The 21614-nt window shown below is 37.0% G+C and overlaps 1 protein-coding gene across 8 annotated transcripts in view; it reads right to left on the bottom strand.

The window, feature by feature from the left end:
* BMPR1B (bone morphogenetic protein receptor type 1B) overlaps positions 1 to 21614 on the bottom strand; it is a 380630-nt gene that overhangs the window by 52155 nt on the left and 306861 nt on the right. Inside the window, exon 1 of one of the 8 annotated variants that reach the window (XM_057309684.1) lies at positions 9224 to 9500. The exons of 6 other annotated variants lie outside the window; for them this stretch is intronic. The gene's annotated coding sequence lies outside the window, so the exon portion shown is untranslated. Of the gene's footprint in view, positions 1 to 9223; positions 9501 to 21614 lie in introns of those variants that run through there. One more of the 8 variants, XM_057309682.1, reaches the window with a different exon arrangement.

The following is a 21614-nucleotide window of genomic DNA, read 5'->3' as shown; positions in this document are numbered from 1 at the left end:
TATAGTCAACTCCTGGCTCTCAAACACTGGACAAATCAGTTAAAAACCATACTTTCTATGAAAATTATGAAGTAGTACTGAATAATCTTTCCAAAATACTTAACACTAACATGTAGTCAGAATGTATGTCATTTTACCAGAAACACATTTCTCAAGAACAAAAATAAAGAGAAAAAAAATACTGCTAGCTCATAATAGAGATCCCATTTCTTTAAAGTGAGTTAACAGACAAGATCCTGAATAAGCATGTGAGGTTGCATTCATACAATGTAACCTGCACAAGTAAAAGTGGCGAGACGATAAAATGATTTCTTTAATTAGCATTATTAAAGAAATGAGTGGTTAAATGCAAATGAGACAAGTGGAGACTTCTTCACTTGCTTTTGCCAAAATAATCAAATCAAGAGAGTGATTTATGTGAAAGTGTGCAACTGCTACTTAGGAGTCAATTAATCTATATGTGTTTAACTCCCTGTGAAATGAAATTCATTATCACACAATATTTCTAGTTGTAAGATAAAATTATTGAGTGATAATTTGGAGGTTAATAGAAGACAAGGGGGAAGAGAAGGAGCAGCAGCAGAATGATTAAATGATTAGCAGAATGATCTGATTAGGCTCATCTTAAAATCTAAGAACACTGTTAAAAAGAAAAATTATAAGATCTTTTTCTTATTGAGTTATAACTGACAATCAACATTATGTAAGTTCCAGGTGTACAACATGATGATTCGATATGTGTGTATATTGCAAAAGATCATCACAATAAGCCCTTACTGTAATATATAGTTGACCCTTGTACAATACTGGTGTTGAATCGTGCAGATTTTAAAGGTAGGTTTTTTTGATAAATACAGTACAGTACTGTAGATGTATTTTCTCTTCCTTATGATTTTTTTTAATAACATTTGCTTTTCTCTAGCTTACTTTATTGTAAGAATACAGTATATAATACATATAACATACAAATATGTGTTAATCAACTGTTTATGTTATCAGTAAGGCTTCCAGTCAACAGTAGACTATTAGTTTAGGGGGAGTAAAAAGTTATAAATGAATTTTTACTTCATGGGGGATCAGCACTCCTAAACTCCACATTGTTAAAGGGCCAACTATAGTTTGAAATCAGGGAGCATGATGCCTCCAGCTTTGTTTTTCTTTCCCAAAACTGCTTTGGTTATTTGGTGTCTTTCATGGCTCCATGAAAATTTTGGAATTGTATGCCACTGGAATTTTGATGGGGATTGCATTGAATCTGTAGATTGCTTTGGGTAGTATGAACATTTTAACAATATTAATTCTTACAAATTGTGAGCATGAAATATTTTTCCATTTATTTGTGTCAATTCTTTCATCCAATGTCTTAGAGTTTTTAGTGTATAGCTCTATAATCTCGTTGGTTAAATTTATTCCTAGGTATCTTACTCTTTTTGATGCACTTGTAAATGAGACGATTTTCTTAATTTCTCTTTTTGATATTTCATTACTAGTGTATAGAAATGCAGCAGATTTCTATATATCGATTTTATATTCTGCAACTTTACTGGAACTCATTTACAAGTTCTAATGTTTTTTGGTGAAGTCCTTAGCATCTGTAAACCGAGGCATCTTTATTTCTTCCTTTCCAATTTGGATCTCTTTTATTTCTTTTTCTTATCTAATTGCTCTGGCTAGGATTTCCAATAATATGTTGAAAAAAAGTGGTGAGGGGGGCATCCTTGTCTTATTCCTGATTTTAGAAGAAAATCTATCAGCTTTTCACTACTGAATATAATGTTAGCTGTGGGCTTCTTATATATGATTTTTATTATTTTGAGGTGAGTTCCCTCTATACCTTCTTTGTCAAGAGTTTTTTATTATAAATGGATATTGATTTTTGTCAAGCGCTTTTTCTGTATCCATTGAGTTGATATGATTTTTATTCTTCATTTTGTTAATGTGGTATATCACATTGATTAATTTGTGGATGTTAAGCCATCCGTGTATCCCTGGAATAAATTCCACTTGATCATGATGAATGATCCTTTTAATGTATTGTTGTATTCAGTTTGCAAATATTTTGCTGAGGATTTTTGCATCTGTGTTCATCAGGGATATTGGTTCATAATTTTCTTTTCTTGTGATGTCCTTGTCTGGTTTTGGTGTCACGGTACTGCAGTCCTCATAAAATGAGTTTTTTTTTTTTTTTGTTTTTGTTTTTGTTTTTTAAAGATTTTATTTATTTATGTGATAGAGAGACAGCCAGCGAGAGAGGGAATACAGCAGGGGGAGTGGGAGAGGAAGAAGCAGGCTCATAGTGGAGGAGCCTGATGTGGGACTCGATCCCGGTACACCGGGATCACGCCCTGAGCCGAAGGCAGATGCTTTAACGACTGCGCTACCCAGGCGCCCCCCATAAAATGAGTTTGAATGTGTTCCTTCCTCTTCTGTTTTTTGGTGGAGAGAAGAATTGGTATTAATTCTTTGATTTTTTTGGTAGAATTCACCAATGAAGTTATCTAGTGCTGGACTTCTGCTTGTTGGGGGGGGGGTTAATTACTGATTAAGATCTTAATAGCCAGTTCCCATGTGAGAAAAAGGGACAATAAGAAATTGGACTGTTTTATTGACTATTATCATTATGAAAAGGGATTTATTTTTAAAAAGTAACTTTCATATAGGGGCGCCTGGGTAGCGCAGTCGTTAAAGCGTCTGCCTTCGGCTCAGGGCGTGATCCTGGCGATCTGGGATCGAGTCCCACATCAGGCTCTTCCGCTGTGAGCCTGCTTCTTCCTCTCCCACTCCCCCTGCTGTGTTCCCTCTCTCGCTGGCTGTCTCTCTGTCACATAAATAAATAAAATCTTTAAAAAAAAAAAAAAAAAAGTAACTTTCATATAAAGCCATACTCAATTAGTGCAAAATCAAGCCAGCCTCACAAACATAAGCCAGGCATTTTGGAACAAAAACAAGACAGAACACGTCAACTAAAGCATAAAAAGCACAATTACATGAATACACAAAGAATAATGATTTTATAAAAACATGGTAATAGATAATAACGATGCTGAAATAAGCATTAGAAGAAAAGACAGAGATACATATTTATGATAAATGTGAACATTTAGATAAATAGCAGAATAGCAATCATGCAGATTTATCCCAAATTTTAGATGTCTGATTAAAACAATTTTTAAATTGTATTTTTTACATTTCATTACATTTATTATATTTCTAGTATCCCTCCATTTGAAACAGGAGAAAGGCAGACTTCAAAAGATAATAAAGTTTGATTAGTCAGCTCATTCAAATAATGTAAGATCTTTTATTAATTAGATCCTCATTGTACTTGATTTTGTATTAAATTTTATCTAAAAGATAATCATTGAAAACAATTGAAAGGTAACTAACCATTAAAGAAACATGAAGTATAACTTAATGATATTTTCTAAATCAACAGGTTAAATCTGTAAAAAAAAATTTCTACTAAGTAAAGCTAAGTAAAAATTCAACTTCTACTTAAGTTGAACAGAATTTCAACAAAAGTGATTATTTCTTACCCATAGCTTTCCAGTTATTTTTTTTTATATTTAGTAACAGAATTATAAATAAACCTGACAGAGAAATGTAAGGGGAAAAATGGAAAAACTCTGACTTCTAGAAATTTCTTAGAATATTTCACTGAATAAATCACTCTTTAGAAGCTCATTCCATTTTTCACTCTCCTTTCTCCCTCCTACCCTTCCCTTTCCTCTATCTCTGTCTCTCTAATACCAATCTTTAGCTTAACAGTGTGAATCCAGACACTTCAAATGCTGTCTGCTCGGCATAGCTGGTCACAGTAGAGTTAACTCAAGTAGTTAACCACAGAAATTACCCTGATAATAGGGCTGTGGAAGCCAATATAAAATTAGTTTTCATTTTTTCAGAGGATCATGAGATTTTTAGGGAGCAAATGAACCACAAGATGACTTTAAGACATATGTTTGCGTGTTTGTGTGTTTTTAATGAATCACAACTAAATTATATTTATATTCCTTATGATTTTTATACCTAAGAGATTTATAGATTTCCAGGGAAATTAACCAAACTTCATGAAATAACCTAAGGATCACCATGCAATAGCATGTGACCTCCATTCAATTACGAAGTTTAAATAGGAAGTTCTTTTCCTTTTTTTTTTTTTTTTAAAGATTTTATTTATTTATTCGACAGAGATAGAGACAGCCAGCGAGAGAGGGAACACAAGCAGGGGGAGTGGGAGAGGAAGAAGCAGGCTCATAGCGGAAGAGCCTGATGTGGGGCTCGATCCCATAACGCCGGGATCACGCCCTGAGCCGAAGGCAGACGCTGAACCGCTGTGCCACCCAGGCGCCCCAGGAAGTTCTTTTCCTTGACTATCTTGAACATCTTCACTTGGACGTATGTTCTAGTTATATACATGTTCTCAGCTATTTTGTATATTTGTATATAGTCATATACAAGTCTTCTGTGGCATCTCTTCTTGCATAATTTAGGAAATCAGGCACTGTTATAAAGAGTTTCTTTAAAGCACTTGTTTGGAATCAGGACAATTATTAGCTGGTAACTTGGTACAAACACTTTGTGATAACTCATTTTTTATGTATATGCTTAATAATTCAATTATTTTAAAAATATTTCTGTATTATTTTATATTACTGTGTGCTCTTCCTCAGGATTTTTACAGAAAAACGAGACAAGATTTTTACAAAATATCAGAAAACATAGAAGTAAATGTAAAAAAAAAAAAGAATTTACAATAGTACAACTCTCCAACAAATTAAATTTTAACTTCCATTTCATCCATTATATCCTGACGTATATTTTAGCTATATTTGGTTTAAATTTTTTTCTCAGTAACATTCTTATCACTTCAAAAAGAGCATAAATAAAAATTTTAAGTTTGTGATATTAAAGAATGTTTCATATATCACAGTGAAGAGAATATCAGAATCCACTGTCATTAAAACACAAAACAATTTTTATGAACAATAGAGATCTCATCAAGGAAACATAAATTGTAATACACAACACAATGAGAATTGGATTGACTCTTCAAAATTCCTTGAAAGATGACATATGGTTATTTTGTGCCAAAGGATCTACTAGTAATCTTTTTCCTTTCCTCATTTTCTTTTTTACCTTTTTTTTTTTTTTAAGCTCTCGGAATATCTCAAAAATTATAAGATTTTAAGTGTTGTCCACTGTTCTACCCCATCTTCACCAGAGGGCAGACAGGAGCAGGAAGAGAAATTGAAATTCCTATCACACAAGTTTGTACTTTAAGTATCGTGGATAAAAAGTTTCATGAAGAAGCATTTGAAAGGACTGAATTGGTGAGCAATGCTTTGGGAATGATCTATCCTACTCCTACCCACGTTGTTATGATAACAAATAATGTGACTCAATGCCCATTCCCTTTCTCAAACAAAACTGGTTTAAATACATTGGTTAAAAAAGAAGTTTATGATACATAGGAATAAAACTTGAATCAGAGCTTAAAAACAATATTAATCCTTAAAATAACTTCTGGTGATCTCAAATAATGTGTTTAAATAGATAACTAATTTTTATTTTCATCATTTAAACCCTGAATCCTTTAACTCGGTTCAGTGATTTAATTTACTGTCTAATAAGGTTACTGAGTTCAGAGGCCCAACCTCAATTTTCATTGCCTAACCCTCTTTTATTATAGGAAGCCATTTGCAGATAAATTTTCTAAGTTGTCTGCAACAAAAACTTAGAAAAAATATATATGAACAAAATGAAACCCAGTCATTCATAAAAAGTTGGAATATGTGCCTAAATTCTTCAAAAGTCACAAAATACAAATACAAGTCGGACTCAAAAATGCCAAAGCGAAATCGCATATATTTTAAGGGAAGAGGAGACTTTCTCTTATTAACTGTCATGTTACCTGCACATGAATCTTTCTACTTCAAGAATCTCAGAAGTCAGAGGAGAGAGGGACAAAAGGTAAGATTCTGTGGTAAGTTCCTGGGCATGCTGGGGGGGGCCGGGATGAAAAGTCAGATGAGAACCAGTAGCAGGTATGGTCACCAAGCAGCGGCCCCAGACTTGACCAAGACGGATGATAAAACAGACAAAACAGTTCAAGCCCCAGCTCAGCTCTCCCCTTGCTCTGGGCCTTTGCATGTCACTCCAGCTCCCTCACACAGGACGCAGAGAGCAGCAGCACTCACGGGCTTGCTGTGGGGACTGGACGAGCTAGTCCAAGCAAAGGCCTGTCATAGTTCCTTGCAAGTAGAAAGAGTGACAGTAGTAAATCACTGTCATTTGCTGTGCTGCTTAAGCTTACTATTCAGTTTTTGTGTGTTCATTCTTCAGATTTTTCTTCCCTGTCTCAATTTCTTCGTTCCTTTCCCTTACTCCTTCATCTCCTGTATTTTCTATTTTTCTTTTTCTTCTCTCCCCATCTTCTTTCCCTTACTCTGACTCTCTATCCCTCTTCAACTCCCCTTTTGCTTCATTTTACTTGCTTTTAGTTTCTCTTTCTTTCTAGATTCATCACTGTGAGCAAAACGCCTATAAAATACAGAGCTTGGGGTTTAAGAAACCCTGAAAATTTGTGCAAGGCCCACTAATACACTGCTATTAATTTTTCTTTTTCTTGTTGCTCATTAATTGATTTAGCAAATAATCATTAAATCCATTCCATTCACAAAACACAATGGCCCAGAGCACTTGACGTGCCCCCAGTAAAATAACAATCTCGCTGGTGAGACAAATCACCGATACGCGGAACACGGTGAGACAAATCAGCCACATATGGAAATCCAAAACCCAGTATACGAAAACAATCAAATAGATGCCATAATGCCACATATAATTGTCCAATATAAGTCAGTCCTAGGTAGGGGTGCACAGGAGGGAAGACGACTATAGGTGGCAGTAATGAACCAATACCTTTTTCAGAAAACAGAAGCACAAAACCAGGGATCCTGACAGGTTTTCATTTCAATGGTTTACTGTTGACACTACTGAGTAGGTTCAGAAAACACATTAGTTTAAAAATGTTAGAGAGGTACTGGCTCTCTATAGAAACTAGGCCTTTTATCATAAAATATTTCTACATGTTTCCATTTACTGGCAATTGTTTCTCTTTTCACCACACTCACACATCCACATTACTGCTTCACTCAGGCTCTGTAGGATAATCATGTTTTCAACATTTTACATCATAAAAGCCCTGCCAAGAGATCCCAAAACATCTGGATAAAAAGTGAAAGCTTCAATCATTCCACTATTTTATTTTATGGGATGCTGGATTATGACTTGAGCAAATCATGAAAGGATTAAATGTTACATAAATGTGAACAGACAACATACACATTTACATTTCTTTGTTTGGTAGGTAACTAACACAGAGTTACGAGCCTGCATAAACACGGTCAGTGATCATGATTGAACATAGGTCTTTGGACATTACATGTATACTTTTTAAAGGTAAAACAGCGGCTGGTCCTTCCCTCAGGTCTTAATATGCTTTTGAATTTAGAGAAACTCAAACAACATGTTCAAATAAATTAAAAATCTGTGATAATACTCAAAACTACAACATGGTTTAAAGGTATCTTAATAAAAGTATCAACATAAGGAGTAATGAAATGGACAAGCAAGTAACCGCTATGTGAAAAATAATTTAACATCAAACAACCTATATCCATAAAATAGCATAATCACAGCTGATAGGACGGTTTAAAAATTAAAAGTATCTGTGTCTTTTATCTCTGTTTAAATCCATATTGTTGGCAAAGAACCTGAATCACAGCCCCCGTGGCAATAATGTCAGAGAGTCCACGAGGACTTGGCAGATTTCCACACCAGGAGTTACGGTTTATTCAGTGACTCCTCCCAATGCTCCGCTCCACAGAATTCCGAGGCTAATCAAAGCCGATGTTCGACTTGCCCCCACACCAAAACTGACTCTGCAGCTTCACAAGCACTCCCAAGACAGCTTGATGTACAAAATACTTTGAACAGACTCATGCAGGTAAAGAAGAAAATTCACAATGAAGGCAGACAGAGCAGAAACCAAATCACAATGTTCATGCTGTTCTTTTTCCCCAAAGAAGAAAACCTGGAAAGCATTTAGGGTCTCTTTGTTTCTAATCCTGTCTGTAACCTCTAATTGGATAATTGTTAAAGGATACCTTAGTTAAGGTGAGTATTGACCTAAAAATACAAGCACATCGCTATTTCAAACGTTTAAATATTTGAGGCATAAAACAGAGAGAGCACACATATATATACATATTTTTTTAATCTTAAAATACACTATTACCAACTACTATCATCACCACCAATAACGTTAAAGGTTTATCTCTGGTGAAATAATATGGAATGATGGTACCAATAACAAAATGTATTAAAACAAAATCTGAGCGCTAGAAAGCCCTCCTAGTTTTAAGGGTAAAACTGTGAAGAAAGAACTGTTCGAACACTGCAGTGCTAACTACGTTGTTTTGTTTACATTTATGCCTATGTTTCACAACAATGTCTTCTGAGATAGATACCGAAACTGACACAAATTACTAAAATAGCTTTGCCTTCATTTCTGAGTGTCTACTTTCCCTTCCTAAAAGAATGTATCACCTTATTGGTCAGAAGTAAGTGACTCACTAACTATACTTTCAAAACATTCATTTGTGCTAATATTCAAATGCACAATTAATACTTTTAACATAGTGTTGGCATTCTTCAAAAACCCTGTTTGGAAGAAAGCAACCTTGACTTTTATAAATTAGGAATTTAGAGTTACATGTCAGAGAGAACAGAAGAATTCCCGACGTCAAAGCTACGAACAATTACATTACATCACAAGGACTTTACACAGCCCCAACACTTGATTCTCACCATGACAGCACCGGAAAATGTGCAAGGGTAAACACACACACCCACTCCAACACATATGCAGCACAAAATACATGTAAAATTTTTCGTAGTTAAAAGTAACCTAAATTAGACACTGCCGGGACAGCTAAGTTACACTGCATTTTCCTGACATGTGAATTTTTGTGCATAAAATTTTTGAACCCCCTGAACTGCTGCTCTATGCCACCTTCTATGCCAAGAAAGGTTAAGTTCTACCATCTTTTTTCTTTTCTTTTTTTTTTTTTTTTTTGTGCCGGAAATGGTTTTACTGGTCTTGCAAACACTTTTTGGAAGGCAAAAACAGGCTCTAAGAGCTTCTCCCACTACTCACTTTTGATTTCTGTACGCTTGATAGATCGTTGCCAGGTTCCCTGGGATGAGACATGAGGAGGAGGCACAGAATTGCTAGGGGTTGCCACTAAAAAGACCAGCACCGTAGGCAGCACTAATCCTGCACCTGTGATGTGTTATTCAGCAGTTAAGAAATGCAGTCCAGACTGTGGTTGCCTAATACAGCTCAGCTGTTTTTTCAGTCCTCCCTTTGATTATAAGCTGGCAAGAGAGATTATTCCAGTCAGGCATTGAGCTATGCTCAGGATACATGGCATATGACAGTGGAAAGGTAAAAGGGAAAGGAAACCTTAGAATCAAAAAAATAAATAAAAAGAAAGAAAAGAAAAAAAGTCACTGACCACAGTGTATTATATATCATTTCCAGATGGCTAAAAGCTGCCTCGGATTATAAGCAAGGCAGAAAAATATAGGACATTTAAATATCTAGAAATCTATTTTTTATATTACCCTTCTGACATTCAGAATAGTACTTAAATGTGTATTTCTTAAGTTTATTTTCGAATAAGCACAACTTCGCAAACTGATCAACTACGTAAACATTTTTAAATCTTTGTTTAAAGAGGTTTACCAAACCTAAAAGTCAAACTCCTCTTATAATTTGGAACCTTTCAAAATGTTGGGAATACTGAAAACCAAATGGTTGCCATTAATTTTTTTTTCTTTTTATTAAATCCACCATATCATTTGACTTCTTAAAACTTTTGATATAAAATCTGTATTTGAGACATAACTATCCTCTTCATCATGTACAGTTAAACCAGCATAAAATATTTATTTTACCCAGCATAAAATTACTAGCAAGTCCACATTGATTTAAGAGACACATATCATTCACAAGGCTGTCTACGTGGCACTGTGATTTCACAGAGATGAAGAAAAAATGGCCACGATGCTCAGAAGCCATAAAATCTAGTAGCGGACAGTGGAATGGAAGTTACTTTCTGTTGTTGCTCTTGTTCTTTAGTCACAAAAGGGCTGCTGACCATTTCCTCACACCGCCTGCACTCCATTTCCTTTTACACTCTATATAAACACAAAACCATCTGGCCCCCAGGCTAGTATCTGTGCCATTTTAAATAAATAATCTAAAACCTTACCCAAAAAAACAGATACCCTTTCCTATTAGCAGATGGTTAAAAATAAAAACAAAAAATTCATTTATAGGCACAAAATGAGATGAAATGAAGAAAACCTATCCATTTCAAAATGTAAATAAAATTTAAATATATACATCAAAGACAATGTTTAATATTTTATTTTTTTCATCGATTACATACTGATTACCTGCTAAGTCCAGCAGTTTACAAAAAAAATATTAGAAAAACTCCCTATGATATATGTTAGGAACAACAGAGTAAAAAAAAATTACTGTGTCCATAAAACAGTCTCTCTAATCAGAACTTGACAAGTCACATGACTTATATTCAGACTTTGGGGTTAGAGAGAATACTGCAGTAGAGTTCCAAGTAACACTCTCAGGCCAGCTGAAGGAGGACCAAAATTTAGGAGGTGTGCTACAACGTGTTATGTGCCCCTTCTAACTGTTCCCTAATCCAGTTTGTGCATCCAAAATAAGCCAAGATGGTTGAATTGGGATCTGGGTATGTACATGACCAGCAACATACGGACTTTTGGTATTTTAAGATGAAAAACATTTTTTCTTCTGAATTAATTGGCCATTAAAATAAGGCTGAGATTTTGAACCACATCTGCTCTACTTTGATTTATAGGAATAAGGTTGCCAAAGGACAATCTTGTTGACTTTTGGGCAGAAACACTGAGGAAAGATCTGAACTGAGGCTATGTTATTATAATGATTGTGTTATCTTAAATCTGAGTATGGCACACAGGAACATTCTGGCCTGATACTGCTCAAGCTGTCCCTCTTTTGATAAACAAATGGCTTCAACTTTCAAAACACTCTCCAAAAGCAATTTTATTATTTTTAATTTCTAATTGTATAAAGCCTAGTAGACTCAGTGGCCCAGACTTTGAAAAGCCTTACTGATCTCACCTTTAAATTTGCTTCCTTTGTATTTCATTATCCAATTTGTATCTCCTCATTTATGCTAATAATGTACATACCCACACAATATATTCTATGACCAAAATGTTTCCTTTCTCCTCCTTCAAATAGTTATCAATATGGGGTCTCATGACACACAAACGGCCAAAAAAGAACCAAAAAACATGAATCTGAGGATGCTACATGAAAAATAATTACCTCTCATAAACCCTTTCTTCCGATGTTTCTGTATTTTAAATCACACTGACATAAGGGAGATATCTCTCTGTGTGTTATATCTTTTGCCCTGAAATACTTTGATAAGCTGGGTATATGATCTTAAAGTTCAGAATCAGGGTAAGGAGGTAAGAAATCTATACTTACTCATGTTCTATTTGAATTACCAAAGTGCTCCCCAAGACTAGTGGGAGCAAAGGACAGTGGCTCTCTAAATCAGTCTGGTTAGAAAGTTGTCCACATTCACAAAGAGCATATGTGATCAAACATAATATTTTGCCAAAATGTTAGAATTGGTATTTCAGCTATTAAGAGACCATTCTCTATGTTTACCTACAGAATGTCCTATTCTCCACCTAAAGACCCAGAAAATAATTCAGTAGAGAAGGCAAGACTTCTTATTATTTAATGAGCTGGCAACTGGTAAACCTTATCAACCCTAACAACTATGGTCATCAGACCCGTTGATCCTCACTAGGAGCAAGTCTCATACTGGTCCACTGTTTTGTTTTCCCTAAGGAAAGAGCATGATGATCTTTCAGAATGAATAGGCCCCACTTACAATAAATGATTACTTAACAATTAAAGTTATTTATTTCCTTTCCATCCTTCTTGGCAGACAAAAAATATTCGCTTTCATCACTAAAACCACAGTAGTTACTTGATAGTGATGTGAAAATCTGCTGGTGACTCCCATTCTCTATCATCAAGTCAAATAGCCTGACCAGAAAAGTATTAAACTTGTGCTAATTATTAATTAGAGGATTTGAAATAAAACACATCCTTCTAACAGCTACTTTCTAAAATAGTTTCACCCCAGCCTTTGGAATAAGCACTTTATGGCATGCTAAAATCGTGGCAAAGGTTAACATTGCTCTTCCAATTCATACCAATAAGGGGGAAGAAAGCCTTATCCAATAGGCACCATCCCAAACAATCCACCCACCCCCAACTGTGCCAGGCTCTTGCCTTTGTTGAGTTCAGTGTCTCCTCACTCGCAAGAAAGTCTAAGCAGAGAGATCATTAGTTATGACATGTAGACGCTAGCAGATAATGTTGACTCACTTCAGGAACTATTAAACTATAAACAGTGTGCTGAAAGCCATTTATCTGCATTTTAGGATAAACAGCAGAAGCTACTCAATTAAGTAGATTGCAAGGAATAAGCTGCTGAGGCCACACCAAGTGAAGCTTAATTTTGAGAAGAAAAATCTGTGAATTTAATAAAAATCAATCCAGGATCCCATTTTATTTTATACTATAAATATAGAAGATATATATTATAACATATATTTTAAAAGGCCAACTGATTCAGTTACCAAAGCTATTGCAGTGCGGTTCAAGTTCCAAGTAAATTTACTGATACTCGATGGATGTTTTCCCTTAAGTGACAGCATTTGTGGTAATACTCCTGGTGAACAAATGTATGTTTATCAAGGAGAGTTTTACCTGTCACTATATAAAAGGTAAAGGTGAATTAGGTCAGTTTTCTTCGTCAGCAGTCTTCCTACTCACAATTTAACCATGTGGAGAGAGAATTTCTAAATGACTCTTCCTGAGAAAAAGAAACACAACCCGAGTGCTATTTTACATTTATTTACATTTTTATGTAAACATATGTACAGATTTCCACCTCCAGCATGTTAAAATGCTTCAAGAAAAACACGAATCTATCACGGAACCTTGGATCGCACAGTTGACGAGAAGGACAGAAGATAAATCAAGGCCCTTACGGCGAGTACCATACACAGGGAAAACACTGCATTTAGAACTTCTTTTTCCTACTTGTCAGAAAACAAATCAAAATCTGCTCTTTTTCACACTCCCACATGTCAGAAGCTTTTCAAAACAATTCTGAGGTCAGGGAAGAGGACACACAGGTGTGTGTTATGTCAACTACTGAAAGCAATTGAAGGTTAGCCTGGAATCTGATCCCCGCACCAACACATTCTTGTGGGCATTACAAACGCTCTCCGAAGGAATATTACACTAATGCTGACTAATTTTGTAAAAAATCCCAAATCTCATTAGATCTATTCCTCAGCGGTATTGTTCAAAAGCATCTCTGCTAGTAATAGCGAACTCTCCACCACCTCTTAGCAAACCTTTAATCTTTTCTCCAGTATCACTTCTTCTGTTCTACTTTCACTGACAATACAACGGGCACAGCAACAATAAAATATTCAACAGCAACACATGTAAGTTTTAGTCGTATCACGAAAACTATGACAACCCACAAAAAACTTAAATGCTAGGATATCAGTGACAAATGCTTAAGAGTAACTGGTTCATGGGGCGCCTGGGTAGCGCAGTCGTTAGGCGTCTGCCTTCGGCTCAGGGCGTGATCCCGGCGTTATGGGATCGAGCCCCACATCAGGCTCCTCCGCTGGAAGCCTGCTTCTTCCTCTCCTACTCCCCCTGCTTGTGTTCCCTATCTGGCTGCCTGTCTCTCTGTGAAAGAAAGAAAGAGAGAGAGAAAGAAAGAAAGAAAGAAAAAAAAAAAAAAGAGTAACTGGTTCACGTGAATGGTCACTGGGCCTTAGGAAAACCATTCTATATTTTGACTGTTGGATATAACCAGCCTGAAACAGAAAGATGGCAGTAGTATTTCAGACCTGAAACCACCAGGGCTTATGCTAAAAAACCATGCGCCTCGTCATTCAAAACCTCTATTCAACACAAACAGCAACTTAAACAGGACAGGTTCTTCATTTAAAAAAAAAAAGAAGTGGGGGAGCCTGGATGGCTCAGTCGTTAAGCGTCTGCCTTCAGCTCAGGGCGGGATCCCAGTGTTCTGGGATCGAGCCCCATGTCAGGCTCTTCTGCTGGGAGCCTGCTTCTTCCTCTCCCACTCCCCCTGCTTGCGTTCCCTCTCTCGCTGGCTGTCTCTCTTTCTGTTGAATGAATAAATAAAATCTTAAAAAAAAAAAAAGTGATAGGTGGGGCACATGGGTGGCTCAGTCAGTTAAGCGTCTGCCTTCAGCTGAGGTCATGATCCCAGGGTCCTGGGATGGAGCCTCACATCGGGCTCCCTGCTCGGTGGGGAGCGTGCTTCTCCCTCTGCCTGCCAGTCCCCCTGCTTGTGCTCTCTTTCTCTCTCCGTCAAAGAAATAAAAATAAAAAAAATAAAACCTTAAAAAAAAAGTGATCAGAAGAATATTCTTGCCATTGAATGACTAGGTTCCAATTGAGATTGGAAAAATTCTGCCTGTAAAATGACCCAACAGTCACAGATTTCTGATTATGTTTATTAATGCTTCAGAATAATCACATCGATTTTGACTTTAATAATTCACTGTCGATCATTTTAACAGTCATTCAAAAGACTTAGTATTTATATAACCCTTCCTCTCTCTCTCTCTCACACACATGTGTCCCGAGTGAGGATCCACAAGGAACAAATTATTGCCACAAAACCTGTCTCTTCCTGCCAAATGTTCCTAGTATTTTCCAAACCTCAAAAATGTCTCACTACTGAATAACCACCCCCAGTTAAGGATCAAAAAACCGAAACATTTAAAACATCTTTTTTTTTCCTTTTTCTTCTTCTCAGTCCATCACCAAGTGCCTAAATATTCATGCCCTGAACAAGAGCCCATGCCCAGCAGGGTGCACCATGATACTCTCAACTTCTGCTGCAGGACTGGTGGTGGCTGACAGATTTACTTATATGTTTCTTACCTACGTAGATCAAGTTCCTCAGCTTTACATTTCTTCTTAGTGGCAGCAAACACAGAGGCCTTCACCAATGAGATCCCACAATACACGGGGAAAACAGGAGCAGGGCTCTCTCTCTATCCAAGTATATGTGCAGAATAAGCTTTTTGATCTGAGATCCTTTTCTGCTTTCCTTTCTCATTTTTTGTCTCCCAACCCCCAATGGCTTCTTGAAAACTTCAATATTCTTAAAGACCCAGATGTCTCCTTTCTTCTTTCCCCCTCCCACTAAGACAGGAAACACCAGGTGTGAAATATCCCTGCTTGCCCCCCTCCACTCCACACATCCCCCCCACTGCTTGGGAGGTTTCATCCTTGCTTGTCATCTCAGGGGAGTTCCCCCACCGTTTGTCTGCTGCGGCGCATCTCTTCTCCCACATCCAGATGCACCACCAGGACCACAGTCCCTCTCACAGAGAGTGGTGTGCCTTCGTACGTTCCTCCCCAGGTTATGAATAAAGAGTAGTTTTCCCAGCCTACATCAGCCCAGCTGAAGAAAGATCTCAGGACAAAGAGAAAATGAGTGTACTGGAAAGAAAGGGGGGAAAAAAAGGTGAAAGGAAAACTTGACATGGATATCTTGTGCCTTTATACCAAATGTAGTAACTTACATACAAAACATGTAACCAAGCACCAACTCTTACAATAGGGCAAGTCATACGTGTAACAGGATAACTAGACTCCAAACAGGTGTAAGAATCATGATTTCCAAACTTTAACTACACTACTGACTTGGAAATCTCCAGAATGTCCTGAATGGTTTATTTAAAAAAACCAGCACAGTGATGATTTACCAATAAGGCTTAAGCAGTAAACACAGGTTCTCAGGACATGTTTGTATAAGGAATACCGATGAATGAAGTAGATCACCAGAAGAGACTCAGCCAAACATACCTGTGTAGATTAGAAATTTAGTGTGAAGCAAATGACCCTGAGTCAACACCATAATAGAGCACTGCTACACAGTGACTGCTTTTCCCATGACTGCATTCCCTGGATGGCCAACAAAGAGTGATAACAGGTGTTTCTAAAGAAAAGAATCGTATGCAGCGAGACGCCGTAGTTGCTCTGGTAACCAAAATATTGCAAACCCTGTAACATGTTGTATCTCTATTTCCAACTCTATCCTTACCTAATAAAGAATTTGGGAAAAGAACATATAACCTCCCATTGCCTAAGATTATAACTAGTCATGGACTTGAGGAATAAAAATAAATCTGAGCCTGCCTGGCTAACAAACACAGGAAACCGTTCATAACTAAGTACATATATTTTTTATATATTGGCTATAGATGTAAATATGGATATCCCTGACTTCACTCACCTAATCTCAGGCAGATTTTAAGGCTGATATTTACATTTACATATTGAGAGAATATTACATACATAAAAAGTTATTTATGCTTGTGAGTCTGCATTACTGAGATTACTGAGAAAGGGACTGGAGTGGACTGAAAGGAGACTATGCTATATTCGAGAAAGGGGACCAATGATAGGAAAAACGGCCAAAAATGAGCACAGTTGTGAATTCCCAAAATTAAACTAACAGAGTAGTCTGGAAATAACTTTCATTTCCCCTGAGCTTATTATTTACATAAACTATATTTAAATAAAGGTTGACTTTTATGCTGCCACAGCATACTAACTCAAGATTAAGCTTGTTTTAATTTTGTTTAAAGATTTTATTTATTTGAGAGAGAGAACAGAGCGAGCGAAAGAGAGCTCCGAGCAGGGGTAGGGGTGGGCAGAGGGAGAGGCAGAAGCAGCCTCCCCGCTGAGCAGAGCGCCTGACGCAGGGCTGGATCCCAGGAGCCTGAGATCATGACCTGAGCCAAAGGCAGACCCTTAACCAACCAACTGAGCCACCCAGGCACCCCACTTGTTCTAAATTCTACTTGGTAATAATAAAATGGGAACAAACGAGGAAGAAAGGCAAGAAGGAATGAACAGAGTGATGGTACCAAACCTTAATTCCATCCTCCCTAAGGTACCTTTGGGTTGTGGGTGAAGAGAGAAAGCATCAGCAGGCACAGTATAGTAAGTACGATGCCCTCCTCTCTAGAAATCACCAAAAACGTGAGTGTTATCCTGAAATCTTATTAGTCTGCTTTGAGGAGATGGGTTGTCTGACCTCGCCCGTCATAAGCACTGTCCTGTTGCAAACACCTCCAGTTCCTTCCGCTTTAACAGAGTATTAGTCTCCCCTCGTATACCGTTTTTAAAATCACTTCAGCTAAGTTTCTAACATGTATTGACTTCCCACAGCCCGAATACAATCTACTGGTAATTTTGTTACCAACAGAAGTAATGAGTATCTGTCAGTAGTCACTGAAGTCCACGGCTATTTTACCATAACCTTCTGTCTTCCGCATTTGTTTTTGTGTTTGTTTTCATTGGCTACTACGTGAGATAGGTTAAGTGTAATTCTTGTCAAAGATACCAGAGTTCTTTTTATCTGGCCAAAGAAAAATAAGAGGAGGCTGAGTAAGAATAAGAACACTTATGTTAAAAATGCTGCCAGGTTTGGGGCGCCTGGGTGGCTCAGTTGGTTATGTGTCTGCCTTTGGCTCAGGTCATGATCTCAGGGTCCTGGGATCGAGCCTCGAGCCTTGCGTCAGGCTCCCTGCTCAGCCAGGAGTCTGCTTCTCCCTCTGACTCTGCAACTCCCCCCTGCTCGTGCAGACGGTAGCTACACTGTGGTGAGCACAGCGTAACATACAGGGGTGTCGAATCACGATGTCGTACAGCTGCAACTAATGTAACACTGTGTGTTAACTACACTTCAACTAAAACAAAAATAATAAATCCACTTTAACATTTTTTTAAAATAGTGAGAAAAGTGGCGAGGTTTTACATTTTTTTCAAATATCGACTTAAGAGAAGAAACTGGATATCTGCTTCTGCATTCAATCAATCACAATATGTTGTGGCTGACATACATGAGGAGTATGTGGCCACAAATACATAGCTGGAAAAGGAGGGATATTTTAACAGCCTTATGTAAGAGAGATTAGTCTTCGATACGACACAAGAACTGGACAAGTAGGAGTCTCCTAAAAGTTAGATGCCATGTGGAATCTGAAACCTTATCGATGAAATTTTCGTATTCTGATAAATTAAAATCTACTGCCTGTTGCATACTTTGAATGGATTTTTTACACATACATGAATATGAAACATGGGCATTGACTGAAGAAAAAAATCTTGGTTCACTCAGCTAGGCAAATCAGTTCTGTAGATACCAGCTTTCCAAAATCCTGATTTTTCTTTGGAAGTTTGAGTTCTATCATTAGGAATAAATACTGTCATTTGTTTTCCTTGAAGGCTCACTTCATTCATTTTTGAGAATATGCCTGCAAATACATCTACATAACCATTGTTTGTCAATCTTTCCAGTAAAAATTGTGTTTCATGAAAAAAGTCTTAGGGTAACCACTAATCTTCAGTATGCTAAAGAATTTCATTACATATGCTTCACATTTTGTCACGCAGAATATTAAAAAAAAATTTATTCACAGGTATCCTTTGAGAACTGCCACACTGGATGACCAACTATTGGTCATCAGAATTGAGATAGAAACCTGTATATATTTTAAGATGTTACAAGATTTTAAGGATGGTGGAAAAGAAAGGAGTATAAGATGATTTTTAAAAGAAAAAAAATTAAGAAAACATTGAACCCTCTTGAGATCTAAAGAGAGATTTTCACTTGGAAATACTACATTGTTCACCAAAGTATTATGTACACCAAATACCTGTGAAAGCAATTATTAATGTAAATGCATGATTTAATGCATTTAATTGGTCTCTAAATGGCATAATTAAAGTACAGAACCTTAATTGACCTAACACCACTTAGATGCTGCCATTTATGAAACACTGAAAAACTCTTCAGAAGAAACGATTCATTACCAGGAGAGTAAAATAAACAGATAAAGTTTACATTCTCAGAAAAGTAATTAAATAGAGAAAAAGAGTTTTCCAAATGTGGCACTAATTAGTCTTGGTTGATTTTTGTTTGTTTGCTTTGATTTTTGGTTGTAAGCTATCACAGGCAGTCTTTTCTGTTTCTGCTGTGTGCTGTTTTTGGGTTTTTTTTTTCAGTTTTCTCTTATTTCTTCTTTTTCATATGTGAACACTGAAAGGCAGACTATAGGAAGACAAGCTTTTTCCTTTCCCTATGTTTATGTCTTGATTTTAACTCAGTTTAAGTCTTGATTTCCAAACACCAATCAGTTTTTCCTTCATGCTGCAGAGAAAAAGCCAATTCTGAATTAAGAAATGTCAGAGACTTTATATCATATAAAGGTCTGGAAGAAGAGATACACGCAGCAGAACTTTTTCTCCCTACCTACAAATATTATATGGAGAAACTCTGAAAGCATCTTTCCAATACAAGGTCTTAAAGCGTGCTATTATTTCACACTCAGGTGAAATATTTAGAATATTCCACCCAGAATATAAACTGCATAAGAATAAAAGTTATATCCCATTGGTTAACCACAGCAGCCTCACCATCTAACATAGCGTGAGGCTCTTCGCAGGCATGCAATAAATTCTGTTGATTGGGTGTGTAGACCTACTCTCACAGAAGGTTCAAGGATCATCTAATTAGAGAGAATATACAAACATGATTATCTCACATATATTTATTATAATGATGTTATCTCAGGGGGGTGTGTGTGTGTATATATATATTCTACTGTGACTGTTATTTGGTAAGATCTCCCCTTTTTAAAATTGAAAACAGGGGCGTGTGGGTGGCTCAGTCGGTTAAGCGTCTGCCTTCACTCAGGTCATGATCCCGGGGTCCTGGGATCAAGCTCCACATGGAGCCCCCACATCGGGCTCAGCAGGGAGTCTGCTTCTCCCTCTGCCCCTCCTCTAGCTCATGCTCTCTCTCTCGAATAAAAAAATAAAATCTTTAAAAAAAATAAAACTGAAAACAAAATGCAAAAATTCAGCTGAATTTTTTTCTGACACTCCTTTTGCTCTCTAGCCATAAAATCTTCAAACTCAAACACAGACTGACAGAGCCAATTCAACTAAATTATATTTTAGGTTAATGAGGAGTGCAACACTGGAACACGGACTTGGGAGGAAGGTTCCGAACAATGTCTCTAATTCCAATGTAACCTGGACAGCAGTTACAGAAGAGAGCACATGGCTGGAGACAATGCCCAGCTCCACTAATGAGCTGCATGCCTTTGGGCAAATACATTAGTTTCTCTAGACCTCCATTTCTGCATCTTGAGAAAAGGCATAATTATGTTTACTTCTCACGTGGCTGCTGCTAAGATTAAATGAAGTACTACATAAGGCGCTTAGCACAAAGGCCCAGTGTCTGAGACAGAGTAAATGCCCAATAAATGTTAGTTCGCTTCGTTTTATGGAAATCCAGGCTTCAAACTTGACAGTAAAGACGTTTCACTCCAACTACACAAGGTATAAAAGCCACTACCGGGGAGGGGGAGGGCTAGGTGGCTCAGTCGTTAAGCGTCTGCCTTTCGGCTCAGGGTGTGGTCCCAGTGTTCTGGGATCGAGCCCCACATCGGGCTCCTCTGCTGGGAGCAATCTTCTTCCTCTCCCACTCCCCCTGCTTGTGTTCCCTCTCTCACCGACTGTCTCTCTCTCTGTCAAATAAATAAATAAAATCTTTAAAAAAAAAAAAAAGCCACTACCAGAATCCACCATCAATTTAAAGATACACACTAGCTAAGAAATAGACACACACAAATCTATTTTCTAGAGCATGATAAATGAGCTACCGGTATTCATCACGGGTAATAACTACTGATACTAATTCATATTTCCAAATTTTGGTCCATTTTAGCCACTTTCTAATTTGTTTTATAAAATGATTTTACTATTTAGAAAAAAAGACATGGAAATTTCATTATCATGGCTCCTGCTAGTACTGATAAATAAATGTGGTACTGTTCAAGGAAAGGACGCTATGGAACTCGTGAATATGAATATTACTTATTCATATTGAGGGCTGTTTAGTATATCATATCAACTTTGCCTTCAAAGGACTCTCCATAAGTGTATCTTTAACCTAGCATGGCTTGTATGCCATATTCAATTCACTTTACATGTCATTGCTAAGTGCTAGGTAATATCAACTACTACTTTCTAACGATATTTTATATCCTCATAACATCTTAAACTTTGCAAGATACTTACATGAACATATATGTATGTGTTAGATCCAGAAATTATACACACGTGTGATCTGTAACATCCACATAACGTGTTACTGAAGTTTTAAAACTGGCCTACATGTAATCATTCCCTCAGCTCTTCCACTGATATATAATCATGTAAAGCCAATTATGTAACTTCAGTGGACTCTAATCTCCTGGTTTTTAATAGGAAGAGAGTTAAGAGAATATATATGTAATATGGA

The sequence above is a fragment of the Ursus arctos genome, unplaced genomic scaffold, assembly GCF_023065955.2.
Source record: "Ursus arctos isolate Adak ecotype North America unplaced genomic scaffold, UrsArc2.0 scaffold_9, whole genome shotgun sequence".
Taxonomy (NCBI): Eukaryota; Metazoa; Chordata; class Mammalia; order Carnivora; family Ursidae; genus Ursus; species Ursus arctos.
The sequence above is the reverse complement of the archived record's forward strand: the minus strand, read 5'-3'. Positions and strand labels throughout refer to the sequence as shown.